A 15,202-nucleotide genomic window follows, 5' to 3' on the forward strand; every position below is an offset into this window, starting at 1 on the left:
GTAGGGTCCAGGCCACTAGTCAGTTTCTTGCCTTTGTTTTACAATCCTCTGGGCGACTTTCCTGCTTTATTAAGGTTCAGGTTTCTGAAATAAAAACCAGATGTTCAATGCCTCAGCACTGTGAATGCTTTTCTAGAACTCCTTCAGAGTTGCTCATCTCGGGGAGTCCACGACGGCTGCAGGCAGTGTGTCCACCCGTGGCTCCAAAGTGCTCAAGAGCCTGCTGCAAAAATCATGTGTCATAATATTATTCTTTAGCATAGGTTAATTATAGTAATTTTTCTCAGCTCACAGCAGCTAGAAAATCCTCTGTGACAGCTGAGGATCCAGGTTCCTGAGATCTGTATGCACCCTGTGTTTATGTTCCCATTTGCCTCGACGTACCAGTCCTTGATGAGCCTAAGGTCACCTTGGTCTGCAGAGACCTGTCACATGCTGTCAGCCCTCCTGTCCTCACCCGCTGCACAGCTCAGGAATCCCAGAGCTTTCATGGTGGGTCGACGGTCTTGGGCACAGCAACCCTTGTTCAAACTGTCTTCCCCCATTTATCCTTTCCATCTGAAATCGTTCCCATTCATTTGTAAGTGCAAAGAAAGAAAGTGAAGTCGCTCAGTCATGTCTGACTCTTTGTGACCCCATGGACTGTAGCCTACCAGGCTCTTCTGTCCATAGGATTTTCCAGGCAAGAGTGGGTTGCCATTTCCTTCTCCAAAGTGCAAAGTCTTCAGCTATCTAAACCCACAGCCGAGGCTCGGAGGTCGACCTGGCAGGGTGAGGGTAGAGGCAGGTCTTCCAGCTCTGACACTATCGTGAAAACCCTTGACCTCGGGCTCTCCCATCACAGGTGCTGAGTGAGCCTCAGTTTACCCATGTATGCATTCAATCACCTGCTAAGGCTACGGAAAGGAATCTGGCCCCACCCAAGCTCTCAAGGGGCTCACAGTCTAAGGTGGGAGACCAAGTTGAAAACCAGGGCTGGACAAGGCACTTCAGGGGCTTTGACAGAAGTATGTAAGGCTGACCATGTGGACACAATAGAGGAAAAGCTCAAATCTCCCCTCGATGTCAAGATGCCAATGTTGCACCAAATGTGGAATGTGAGTGGGCATTTACCCCATGGGGCAGGAAGGCAGGGCATTGTGGAGGGAGCAGAGGGACGAGAAGCCTGGCATCCTAGGGAACGACAGGCAGCCCAATGTAGTTAGAACATGGGCAGCAAGTGAGGGCCGAGCTGGGACCTGTGTGCTCTGCTCCGGCTTTGCCCCAGGGTCTGGGTTCTCACTGGGGGTGTTTCCCAATATCCGCAGACATCTAAGAAGAGTTTTCTAGTTGTGGCATGTGGGATCAGTTCCCTGCCCAAGGATCGAGCCCCAGGCCCCCTGCATTGGGAATGCAGAGTCTTAGCCACTGGACCACCAGGGAAGTCCCTGAAGACATTTTCGATTGTCACCACCAGGGAGGCAGCGGTGCTAGGCCATGTGCCGGGTAGGGGCTAGGGACGAAGCTGAGCATCCTGAATGCTCAGCGCAGCTCTCTCCTCCCCTGCCCACCAAAGAATTATCCAGCCCCAACTTCCCAGGTGGTGCTAGTGGTGAAGAACCTGCCTGTCAATTTAGGAGACCTAGGAGACACAGGTTTGATCCCTGTGTCAGGAAGATCCCCTGGAAGAGGGCACGGCAACCCACTCCAGTGTTCTTGCCTGGAGAATCCCCATGGACGGATGAGCCTGGTGGTTGCAAAGAGTCGGACACGGCTGAAGCAACGTAGCGTGCATGCACACAAGTATCAATAATGCTAAGGCTGAGAAACCCAATTCTTAGGTTAATGGGGGCCTGTCGGAGGGTTTTGAGCTGGAGAGTGGCACACACAATGACCCTCCTAGGAGCACCATAGGAAGCAGCCTGAGGCAGGAGTCCTGGACAAAGAAAGATTGCTTTGGGAAAGAGATTGGTGGCCCAAGCTAGGAGCTGACAAACCATGGCCCATGGTCCAAATCTGGCTCACCATCTGTTTTTTGTATGGTGCAAGAGGTGGAATGGATTTTACATTTTTAAATTGCTGAGAAAAATCAAAAGATGAATACTATATTATCAGATGTAAAACTTACATTAAATGCAAGTTTTGGTACCCAAGAGCAGTTGCTTTGGGACACAGCACATTTATTTCCCTATTTTACTATTATTTAGGATGGCCTTTGAGCTACAATGGCATCAAGTAGTTTTGACAGAGATCCCGTAGCCCACAAAGCCTAAGTTGCTTACTATTTGGCCCCTTATAGTAAAAGTTTATCAACTCCTGGCTTCAGCCAAGGCAATAAGGTGGAGATGGCAGAAAGACGCATGCTCGGTGATGATATAAAAGAAGGAGAATTAATGGCTTGATCACCAATTGAATATGGTGACATAAAAAGAGAGCATTATCTAGCTTGGGAGCTTTTAGAGGGAAAAAGGATTCAGGTTTTAGGGGAAGATAATAAATTGGGTTTTGGATATATAGAGTCAAATATGAGTGTCATAAGAATAAATATAAACTGTAATTCCAGGAGATAACAAAGGACATGGAAGCCTGGACTGCTGCAGTCCACGAGGTCACAAAGAGTCAGACACAACTGAACGACGGAACAACAACAAAAATCTAGGCTGGACATACAGGACTGGGGCTTAAGAAAGATGTAGGGTCTGGATGTAGCAGAGGATGGATGAAGTCAGGACAGCAGGTGAAATGACCTAAGACAAGATATATATACGTATATATTTTCCATTTACAGGTCACAGTACTCTTGGGGAATCTACTAAAACTTTGGCCTTCTGGTGAGAAAAAGAACACACTCCAAATTCTTCATGGGGGTTTATGGTTCCAGAATCACAATGAAGTCTGGGACTCAAGATTGAGAACTTCTGGTCTGGAACAAATTTTAGGGCAAAAAGAAGAAGGTCAAGTATAGCCTTTGGGGAACACATCAATATTAGAGGTGTGGGCAAAGAAAAGAAAGGAGCCTGTGAGGGAAGCTGGTCTGAGAGAAGGGAATAGAGCCAAGGTGCTCTGAAAACTAAGCCCAAGAAGAACAGATTGAAGGATCAAGGTGTTCTGTGCCTTCGAGAGGTCCAGCCACGTGGTTGAAGAGAGTCCATCGAGGATTTGCTGGCAATGGTCACGGGCGAGCTTTGTCTGAACCTCTCGGCGGAACTGTAAACTAGGTGAGGGCTGGAGGTGGGGAAGGGCAGACAGTGAGTGCAGGCTCTTCTGTCTGGAGTTGGGCGTGAGAAAAGAAGAAAACCATGGCAATAATTTTGGTTGGATACAAGGAGTTGAGGATCATCGCGTATGTGTTGCTGGTACAGTCTTAATCTGAGATGGACTTGAGTTTTATAATATTTTGGCAATGAATAACAGACAAAGAGAGGTCACAAATACAGAAGCAAGCAGAGGAAGCCGAGGAGCAACATTCTGGTCCCGAGAAACTATAAAACTCTTAGAGCAAAACACAGGTAGAATACACTATGACATAAATCAGAGCAAGAGCCTCTATGACCCACCTCCTAGAGTAACGGAAATAAAAAACAAAAATAAACAAGTGGGACCTAATTAAATTTAAAAGCTTTTCCACAGCAAAGGAAACTATAAACAAAGTGAAAAGACAAGCCTCAAAATGGGGGAAAATAATAACAAGTGAAACAACTGATTAAAGATTAATCTCCAAAATATACAAGCGTTTCATGTAGCTTGATACCAGAAAAACAAACAACCCAGTCAAAAAGTGGGCGGGAGACCTAAACAGACATTTCTCCAAAGAAGACATACGGATGGCTAAAAAAACACATGAAAAGATACTCAACATCACTCACTATTAGAGAAATGCAAATCAAAACTATAATGAGATATCACCTCACACTGGTCAGAGTGGCCCTCATCAAAAAACCCACAAACAATAAATGCTGGAGAAGGCGTGGAGGAAAGGGGATGCTCTTGCACTGTTGCTGGGAATGTAAATTGATACAGCCACTATGGAGGACAGTATGGAGATCCTTTAAAAACTAGGAATAAAACTACCAAGAAAGAAAAGTGAAAGTGAACTTGCTCAGTCATGTCCAACTCTTTGTGACTCCATGGACTGTAAACTACCACACCCCTCCGTCCATGAGATTTTCCAGGCAAGAGTACTAGAGTGGGTTGCCATTTCTACCATATGACCCAACAATTCCACTGCTAGGCATATACCCTGAGAAAACCATAATCGAAAAAGACACATGTACCCCATTGTTCATTGCAGCACTATTTACAATAGCTAGGACACGGAAGCAACCTAGATATCCATCAATAGATGAATGGATAAAGAAGTGTGGTACATATACACAATGGGTTATTACTCAGCCATAAAAGAAAAGCATTTGAGTAATTGAAGGGTTTACTTGAAGGATAATTGTAAAGCAATTATCCTTCAATTAAAAATAAATTTTTTTAAAAAAGAAATAAAAGATCCTGGAGGAGATGCAGATGATGGGTATGGGGAGGACAAGAGATTTCGCTGTTGACCCTTCAGTTTTCCTCACTTCCTTCCACTCGCCACATGTCCGCGGCTCATCACAACCAGGGTGACTTCAGCTGAATGTCTATAGCCTCCCTTGTGTGTGTGTTCAGTCTCTTTAGTCGTGTCCGACTCTTGGTGATCCCGTGGACTGTAACCCGCCCGGCTTCTCTGTCCATGGGATTCTCCAGGCTGGAACACTGCAGTGGGTTATCACGCCCTACTCCCGGGGATCTTCCCGACCCAGGGATTGAACCCATGTCTCCTGCATCTCCTGTATTGCAGATGGACTCTTTACCCACTGAACCATCTAGGAAGCCTATAGCCTCCCTTCAGTTCAGGTCAGTTCAGTCACTCAGTTGTGTCCGACTCTTTGCGACCCTATGAATCGCAGCACGCCAGGCCTCCCTGTCCATCACCAACTCCTGGAGTTTACTCAAACTCATGTCCATTGAGTCGGTGATGCCATCCAGCCATCTCATCCTCTGTCGTCCCCTTCTCCTCCTGCCCCCAATCCCTCCCAGCATCAGGGTCTTTGCCAATGAGTCAACTCTTCGCATGAGGTGGCCAAAGTATTGCAGTTTCAGCTTCAGCATCAGTCCTTCCAATGAACACCCAGGACTGATCTTTAGGATGGACTGGTTGGATCTCCTTGCAGTCCAAGGGACTCTCAAGAGTCTTCTCCAACACCACAGTTCTAAAGCATCAATTCTTCGGCACTCAACTTTCTTCACAGTCCAACTCTCACATCCATACATGATCACTGGAAAAACCATAGCCTTGACTAGACGGACCTTTGTTGGCAAAGTAATGTCTCTGCTTTTTAATATGCTGTCTAGGTTGGTCATAACTTTCCTTCCAAGGAGTAAGCGTCTTTTAATTTCATAGCTGCAATCACCATCTGTGGTGATTTTGGAACCCCCCCAAAATAAACTCTGCCATTGTTTCCACTGTTTCCCCATCTATTTCCCATGACGAGATAGCCTCCCTTCAGTTCAGTCACTCAGTCATGTCCGACTCTTTGTGACCCCGTGAATCGCAGCACACCAGGCCTCCCTGTCCATCACCAACTCCCGGAGTTTACTTAGTTATTCCTAAAAATTTGTGATAAATGTCGATCTAGGTGGAAAAGTTTTTGGAATTGTATCTAAAATATTGGGCTGACAGCAAGTGCATTCAGGTTTTTCCATAGCATCTTGTGGAAAACTGGAATGAATTCTTTGGTCAACACAATACTTTGCCTAACTTGAATCTTACCAAAAAAGTCTGGCCCCTAAGCAGTATGTGAACTCAAATTTATTGATACTATTATTTGCTTTTAAGGGAATGATAAGTAGGTGTTGATATTTTAATGACAGTTATCTTGTTGAGAGTCATATATAAAAGTAGTTGGTTTAAGATGTTTGAACCAATCAAATACACACTATGTCAAACGAGAGGTGCAAATTAGTAGTAAAATATACAACAAATCAGCCTTTCCCAGTATTGCTGAGTTTAAAAATTCCTATATATGGTAATAGGAATCATTAGTAATCAGTCAATGTACATTTCTAGAGAACTTGCTAAAATATTCCTGTAATTGCTGAGTGTGGGAGATTGTTTCCTTGGTGGCTTCTAATGAATACAGGTCCTTCCCAGTGTCCCCTTCCCTTGAGTCTGGGTTGGCCTGGACCTTCTTTAAAAAGGTGAAAAAATAAAGTGTGTCAGGCATGATAGTGAACCAGTTCTAGGTCTCTATCTTTTAAAAGTAAAGTAGCTCCAGCTTTTGTGCTCTGGAGAAGTCAGTTACCATGTAAGAGGTCCATATGCCCAGAGATGAGTATGTCAGGAGGAAGGTCAAGCTAACTATGTGAAGAAGCCACATGGAAAATAAGGGCCACCCCCACTCCCCAAGAGTGATAGCTGAGGTCCCAGACATATGAACCAAGCTGAACCATATCAGACAGCCCTAGCTGCTCAGGCTACCAAGTTGGTGCCACATGGAGCAGAGACAAACTCCCCACACCAAATTCTATCCAATTTGCAATATCTTGAGCACATAATAAAATCGTGCAGTTTTAAGCTGCTACATTTTGGGTATATTGTTCTGCAGCAAAAGAAAATAGAATCTTGGAGCTTTCTGGCAAACTTAAATCACACAGAATGGTAGGAAGACATACACAGTAAATATTTGCAAAGGATCAGATCGGTTGGCCTTGGGTAGTGATGAGAGGGATAAAGTTAGATCCTTCACTTCAACCTAGATGAAAGTCAATTCTGAATGGTGTTTGTACAACACTTCTGTAAGATGTTATAGAAAATGTTGGTAAGATTATATTGTTAGGGAACCAAACTTGAATCCATTTACCTACGTGCAATAAAGCCAATCTACACCAGCTTGTGGTTAAGGAAAATGCAACGTATATTGTTGACTCCAAGCAAGGAGTCCAGGTAGCTAGTGCTTAAAAAGCCTGAACTCCCTAAAGGCTTCCAGAGAAAGATTTTAAAGATAGAACGGGGGGAAGGGGAGTTGTGGGGTGTGTAATCAGCTCATGGACATTCTTTTGATTGGTTGGTGGTGAGGAAATGAGGAATCAACATTATCAACCTTCTGGTTCCAACCAGTCTGGGATCTACATGCTTATGGACAGTATGCCATTAACCTCTACCAGCTGGTGAGAGTTTCAGTGTCTGCAAAACCGTTCAAACAATGGGATTCAAGATGTTATCTCTAGCTTTCAAGGAGGAACTAAAGATCCTTGACTTTGTTTAATGGCTAAACTATCACTATTTTGTCCTGCTTGACTTTTCCTTTCCTTTTGCCTTTTCTCACTTCTCTGGTTAAATTTATCCTTTGGAACTCAGGGAAGGCTTAGGAGGCTAAGCTTATCTCCCGATGAGGTAGGTTACCTCCACAAGAGGTTGGTGGAGGATGTGACAGGTGGGGGTTGTCTATTCTGGGAAGGCCCCATAGGCTCCTGCTCAGTTACAGTACGTTTATGAGCTTTCGGTCTATTTTGTCATGGCGTGGATTTGGGAAGGAAGCAGAGGCACAAATAATCTATGTTCCTTGTAATAAAAATCCTAAAGGCCAGATAAACAAAAAAGGAGAAAATAAAAATTATCCACAGTAACATCACACAGAGATGACACTCTCAAAATTTTTGTTTGTATTCTTCTAGGGGATTTTCTATGTGTGCTAATGATTGTAAAATGTGGACTTATATTGTGCAATCACTCTGATCTATTTTGTTTCACTCTATACTTTATTGTAAACATATGTTCATGTCTATCAATTAGGGCCACATAATTTTATATCAACAGATGTCTAACAAATTTCTGATTGCGGGACACTGAGACTGGTTGCAATTTTTCAGTTCCACAGGGAATGCTTTGGTGAACACTGGAATAGCTAGATCTTTGTGCACATTTACAATATTTCTTAGAATAAATTCTGATACACAGAATTGCTAAATAAATGAGCTTGCATTAGTAGAGGTTTTTTTGCTGTGTAATTTAAAATTACCATAAAAAAAGAGATGCAGAAGTTCCGCCATTCCCAATAGTACCAGAGGATAACTTCCCCTGCATACATGTTCTTCCAAACCATGGGTAGTGTCACTCTTGTTAATTTTCAAAAAAGGCACTAGTTTTTGAAAATTGCTTCTAGTATTTGACTAAACTGTCCATAGATTCCAACTGCAGCTGAGCCAAGCACCACGGGAGGGGTGAAAGTCAGGAGAAGAGCAAGATAGTATATATTTTAGGCTTTGAGAGTCAAACAGTGAGAATATTATGGATATACTTACATAATCACTGAAAAACATGAAAATGGTTCTTCACTTGTGGTACCAAGCAGAAGGTGGGCTGGATTTGACCTTTGGGCCATAGTTTGCTGACCACTGCTCTAAACTGTCATTTCTCAGGCCTGAGGCACTTCCTCTGACAATTCATCAAAGGTCATGGATGTGAGTCCACACAGGGTAGCTCTCAGGATGGAGTTTTCTACAAAAGTCCCCTGTGGAAGAACTTTCTGGAATCCTAGATTGCCATCATTTTCTGTGGTCTATTAAAATACTCCAACCATGGCTCTGGTATCCAGGTGGTTACGTCCACGGTAATGTAAGTGTGCATTCAGACAGCTGGCAGAGCTCATGCCATCAACATGCTGTTATGAGATGGGTTCTTTCTCACTGTGTGATTTATAACATGTATGTTTTCTTTATATATTTCTTTATAACATGTAGGTTTTCCTTATGCATATTCTTTATAATATGTATGTTTGCCTACTTTTCTGATCATAGAAGTATTATACGCTTGTTTTAAGAAGTAGAAAAATTATTAACACACTTGCCTATCAGAAAGTGTGTTAGTCCCTCAGTCGTGTCCAACTCTTTGCTACCCTTGTTGACCTAAGCCCGCCAGGCTCCTCTGTCCACGGGATTTTCCAGGCAAGAATACTGGGGTGGGTTGCCATTCCCTTCTCCAGGAGATCTTCCCAACCCAGGGATTGAACCTGGGTCTCCTGCATTGCAGGTGGATTCTTTGCCATTGGAGCCACCACGGAAGCCTCACCTATCAGAGACAACCTCTATTAATATCTTGGTTAATTTCCTTGTAGTTGTGTGTGTGTGAGAGAGAGAGAGACAGAGAGATAGAAAGATAGACAGAGACAGAGAGAGAAATGAGGGAGAAAGAGACAGACACTCCAAAACTGGGATCTTATTTGTATACAGGGTTCTAAAGGGTTAGTTTTATTCATTTAGTGTTGAGCGATGGGTGTCCTTGATTAGTTGATACCACATCACATGGATGTGCCTTTTTCAAGTGAGTTCCCAGCTAATAGACATTTGGGCTTTTCTGTTTCCCAATGTTATAAATGCCACACAGAATATCTTTAAGTGTAAGTCTTCATCCACGTTTTTAGCCTCTTATTGATTGATTGATTGATTTTCACTCAGTCCTGTCCGACTCTTTGTGACCCCGTGGACTGTAGCCTACCAGGCTCCTCCGTTCATGGGATTCTCCAGGCAAGAATACTGGAGTGGGTTGCCATTTCCTTCTCCAGGGGATCTTCCCGACTCAGGGATTGAACCCAGGTCTCCCGCGTTGCAGGCAGATGCTTTAACCTCTGAGCCACCAGGGAAGCCCTAGCCTCTTATTATCTCCTTACAATAGATTCCAAAAGCAGGAACTGTCTTTCAAAGGGTAGGCATGTATTTGGGTTTCCCTGGCGGCTCAGTGGTAAAGAATCTGCCTGCCAAGCAGGAGACGAGGGTTTGATCCCTGGGCTGGAAATATCTCCTAGAAAAGGAAATGGCTACCCACTCCAGTATTCTTGCCTGGGAAATCCCATGGCCATAGAAGCCTGGCGGGCTACAGTCCATGGGGTTGCAAAAAAGTCAGACATGACATAGCAACTAAACAACAACAATATTTATTTCTACCTGCTTTTCCAGAGAAGTTGCACTAATTTATGGTAATGTACTTGTATAATCAGAAATATATCCTTAGAACAACAAAATTTTCCAAATTTTGCTAAGTAAAATGCTATTTTGTTGTTGGATTAAATCACATTTATTTGATTTCATGTTTATTTCACGTTTATTTGGTTTGTTTTTTTCTTACCATTTTCATATGCATATTACCATTTGCATTTCTTTTGTGAAATATATATTTGCATTTCTTACCTATTTTTTCTATTTTCTTACTGTTTTGTAAGAATTCTGTAAACACTAATAAAATTAACTCTATTGTTATGTTACTGTCCTATATCTTGCAGATATTTTGCAACTTGCCCTTTAACTTTTGGGGGTAACTTTTTGGTGCAGAGAAGTTTTATGTATCTTTACGTATTCATATCCAACAATTCTTTCTTTGTGACTCCTTCCCTTGCTTTTATGTTTGGGAAATTCTTCTGTGGGATCATCCTCTAACCCGCTGCACCTTTGAAGTGTTGTTTTTTTTTTTTTTAATGGCTCCATGTTTTATGTTTAATTCTTTAAGCCATCTGGAATTAATTTCAGTCTAAGTTAAAGTGAAGGATCCAGCTTTGTCCTCCTCCTTCCCCAAAGCTAACCATCTGATCTGTCTTTATGAACTAATCCTTTCCAAACATTTAATGCATGACTTTCTCCCACCCTGCAGTCTTGGGGGGTGGGGAAGCAGGAAATGGGAAGGAAGAAGGGAGATAAAGAGATGGAGATTCTCTGAGCCTCCACCCCCCAAAGCTGTCCAGTAAGTCCTGGGGTGGAGATGGGGGGCTTTTGTCCCCAGCAGCCCGTGATTCTCTGCAAGGCGCTGAAAGTACCCCTGCACAGAGCAGCATTTCTCAGCCAGGAGCAACTGGAGTGAGAGGCCATCTCCAACTCTGGCCTCCAGTCAGAGGTCTCTGATGCAACTTTGTCTGTGCTGAATTATCACCCTGAGCCGGGGGAGTGCTGTCTCCACCTCGAGCATTCATGTGGGCACCAGTGTGCTTTGTTAAGGATGGAAGTGACTGTTCAGTGAAGACTCTCCCCGCGAGGCTCCTCTCCCAAGTGTGATATTTACCTCGAGCATTCATGTGGGCACCAGTGTGCTTTGTTGAGGATGGAAGTGACTGTCCAGTGAAGACCCTCCCCGCGAGGCTCCTCTCCCAAGTGTGATATTTATGTGTGTCCGATGACCCTGGGGCTTTCAGAGATTCGTCTGTCTGGTCATCTGTCTCCTGGAGACTATGTCCTTGGCCACAAGGTTGACTAGTCACGAGCTCCTCTTGCTGCATTATTTGTCTAAAAATTTACCATGTGGACAATGTGGAATATTTGCTACATACAACAAGGAGATCCAACCAGTCCATCCTAAAGGAAATCAGTCCTGAATATTCATTGGAAGGACTGATGTTGAAGCTGAAACTCTTAATACTTTGGCCACCTGATGCGAAGAACTGACTCATTGGAAAAGACCTTGATGCTGGGAAAGATTGAAAGCAGAAGGAGAAGGGGACAAGAGGATGAGATGGTTGGATGGCATCACTGACTCGATGGACATGAGTTTGAGTAAACTCCGGGAGTTGGTGATGGACAGGGAGGCCTGGTGTGCTGCAGTCCATGGGGTCACAAAAGGTTGGATACGACTGAGCGACTGAACTAAACTGAACTGAACTGCCCTCTAGAGACTGGCTTCGTAGGTGGCGCTAGTGGTAAAAGAACTTGCCTCCTGATGCAGGAGATGTTAAAGACTCGGGTTTGATACCTGGGTCAGGAAGATCATTTGGAGGAGGAAATGGCAGCCCACTCCAGAATTCTTACCTGGGAAATCCCATGGACAGAAGAGCTAGACGGGCTACCGTCCATGGGGTTGCAAAAGAGTCTGACACGACTGAAGCGACTTAGCATGCGTTGCCCTCTAGGAACTCATAGTGTGAATAACATGTGGCCAAGAGACATTTCACTGCTACCTGGGCCTTAAGGATGACAGGCAGGGAGCTCTGTGCTTGGGACTGTGATTCTAAGCCCACAGCTAAACCTACAGACACTTACGCAACCAGTGTTTCTGAAGAGCCTCCAAGGTACCTGGACACTAGTCGTTGCAGGAAGGCTGTGCAGATGCATTTTAAATAAACATATTCATATATGTACAAACATTATTATAATTACAAATACACTTGCTTTTATTTTGAGTATATGTAAACATGTTACAGCTGACCCTTGAATAACACAGGGTCAGGGTGGCGGCCAAAATTTCGCATATAAATTTTAACTCCCCTCACAACTTAACTACTATTGTTGACTTCCGTTGAATGGAAGCCTTACAAAGAACATAGTCAATTCACACTTATTTTGTATGTTATACTAATATGTATTAGATAACGTATTTTTACATTAAGGTAAGCTAGAGAAAAGAAAATGTTGTTAAGAAAACTAAGAAAATAGATAGCCAATAAGAACCTACCAAGAGTCCTAACCTCCTTGGTATAGCTCCAGGATCTCTTCTTGATGCTCTGTAGTAGCCTATGTGGGAAAAAATTAAAAATAGGTATACGTATGACTGATTCACTTTGCTGTATTCCTGAAACTAACACAGTGCTGTAAATCAACTATAATAAAAAATCTTTTAAAAAATAAAGAAAAAAGAAAATCATAAGGAATAAAAAATACATTTACAGTCATGTACTCTATTTATTCACATCATGCATTTATATCATCTGTTTATAAGATAAATTGTCAGTATCTACATCAGTATTATCTTATATGATATAAATTAATGTAGATAGTATAGGATCCCATTTGAGTTACTTCTCTTTCCTTTCAGTTCTATCCGTTTTTTTAAAAAAATTATTGATTTGTCTGTGCTGGGTGTTAGTTGCATCATGCGGGATCCCTGCTGGGGCCCGTGGGCTTCTCCAGTTGTGGCGTGCAGGCTCTAGGGCATGTGGGCTCAGCGGTTGTGGCACGTGGACTTCATTGCCCCGTAGCATATTGGATCCTAGTTTCGAGACCAGGGATCGAGCCTATGTCCCCTGCATAGGAAGGTGGATTCCTAACCACTGGGCCACCAGGGAAGTTCTCTTGCTTCCTGCTTGCATCCACCAGCATATCTGCTTGCCCCCACGTCCAGATGACTCCTATTCTCTCTATAGCTACATAGCAAAATGATGACCTTTGTATAGGATGCTTTTGACTCTCAACCCAAAAGGTGCAAGGATAGTATATTTATAATCGGGTATGGTGGCTTTTATCATAAAGCTCGATCAAATGTGTGCAGAAGACATGCCGGGGAGAGAGGCCACACATGCAAAAATTTGCATTTTAGGATCATGATAAGTCTCAAAGGATTTTGCTTTTCTTTCTCCCCTACTTTCCTCCCTCCCTCAGTATAATTATTATCAACATTCTGAAAGGATGATTCTTTTTTTCACCAAAGAAAAACTCTTGTCCTTTGCAGACAGTCTCCCCACAAGGAGGAAAGTTTGGGTGCTTCTGCTGTGCAGATGCCTGCATTTCCATGGTCACGTGGAAGGTTGTTTGCAGCTGCAGTTTCTGTCCTTAAAGTGTGGCAGGGGAAAACACGTAAGCACATTTTAAAAAGCATGTCCTTTTCAGTGGATCCAGATTCCTTCGTTCAGAGAGTGTCAGTCTGCCCACCTCTCTGCTCTTCTTCCTCCCCTGATACAGCCACGTGAGCACAACTCTGAGAATCCACCTAAAAGGAGCCGTAATAAAACAGGAACACTGCGTCATCAGCTGCCATTCCAGTCCCTGGGCTCCCCACACTCTGCTGGATGCTGTATGTGGATCGTCCCATTTAACCTTCACAGCAGCTCACAGAGGCAGGAACTCCTTTGGTCATACCCATTTTACAGATTGGGAAACTGAGGATCAGAGGAATTAAGAAAACTAGTTCAAAATCACATAGCTAGTCAGAGGCAGAGCTAGGGTTTGAACCTGGCTTCCTGGCTCCAGAGTCCCCACTCCTGATTTCTGGCGCCTCTAACACTAAGGCTTAGTTTATGGGGTTGTTGTCAAGAGTCCCCAAGCAGGCCTGGCTCCTACGAAGGCCCTGAATTGTAGCAGTGGTGGGGATTAGTGCTGGGATTTGTGACTTACTCTCTGGATGTCGCCAGGCCATGTCCTGATGGGGGCCTGTGTCTCCCCATCACAGCTAAGGTCACTTGATGCCCACCTATTTTTCTGAGAGGCTCAGACAGTAAAGAATCTGCCTGCAATGCCGGAGACCTGGGTTTGATCCCCAGGTCAGGAAGACCCCCCTGGAGAAGGGAATGGCAGCCCACTTCAGTATTCTTGCCTGGATGATTCTATGCACAGAAGAGCCTGGCGGGCTACCGTCCATGGGATCGCGAAGAGTCGGACACGACTGAGCGACTTCACTTTCATTTGCACTTTATTTTTGTGAGCAAGGCTGAGCTGAGGGCCAGCCCCCCCAGAGGAGCAAAGGCTTCATTTCTTCCCTCTTGAGTTTCCCCTTCTGGCCGGGCCCCTCCCCTCTCTCTGCCTGTGTCTGTCCAGGTCTGGCGCCACCTCAGGCCCTGTTCTCCCACCACGTCACCCCTGGTGGTGCAGGGGCTGCTCTGACCTGGGGCCACACTCGTGCTGGCCTGGGCATTGAGGCACTTCCCCCTCTCGACTGCCCCTTCTGCTGCCAGCACTTCTGGGCATCAACTCAGTGACTGGTCCTGAGTCTGGCCAATTTGTCTGGAAGCATCACATCCAGGTCCCTGTAAACAGAGCTGGGGAAATCGCCTTCTAGGATAATTTGGAATCTAAATGCCCCCTTGGAATAAAAGTTATGACCAACCTAGCCATTAAAAACTGGAGACATTACTTTGCCAGCAAAGGTCTGTCTAGTCAAGGCTATGGTTTTTCCAGTAGTCATGCATGGATGTGAGAGTTGGACTATAAAGAAACCTGAGCACCGAAGAATTGATGCTTTTGAACTGTGGTGTTGGAGAAGAATCTTGAGAGTCCCTTGGACTGCAAGGAGATACAATCAGTAATCTATCCTAAAGGAAATCAGTCCTGAATTTATTGGCAGGACTGATGCTGAAGCTGAAACTCCAATACTTTGGCCACCTGATGCGAGGAGCTGACTCATTTGAAAAGACCCTGAAGCTGGGAAAGATTGAGTGCTGAAGGAGAAGGGGACGACAGAGGATGAGATGGTTGGATGGCATCACCGACTCAATGGACATGAGTT

This window comes from Odocoileus virginianus, chromosome 25, assembly GCF_023699985.2.
Source record: "Odocoileus virginianus isolate 20LAN1187 ecotype Illinois chromosome 25, Ovbor_1.2, whole genome shotgun sequence".
Lineage (NCBI taxonomy): Eukaryota > Metazoa > Chordata > Mammalia > Artiodactyla > Cervidae > Odocoileus > Odocoileus virginianus.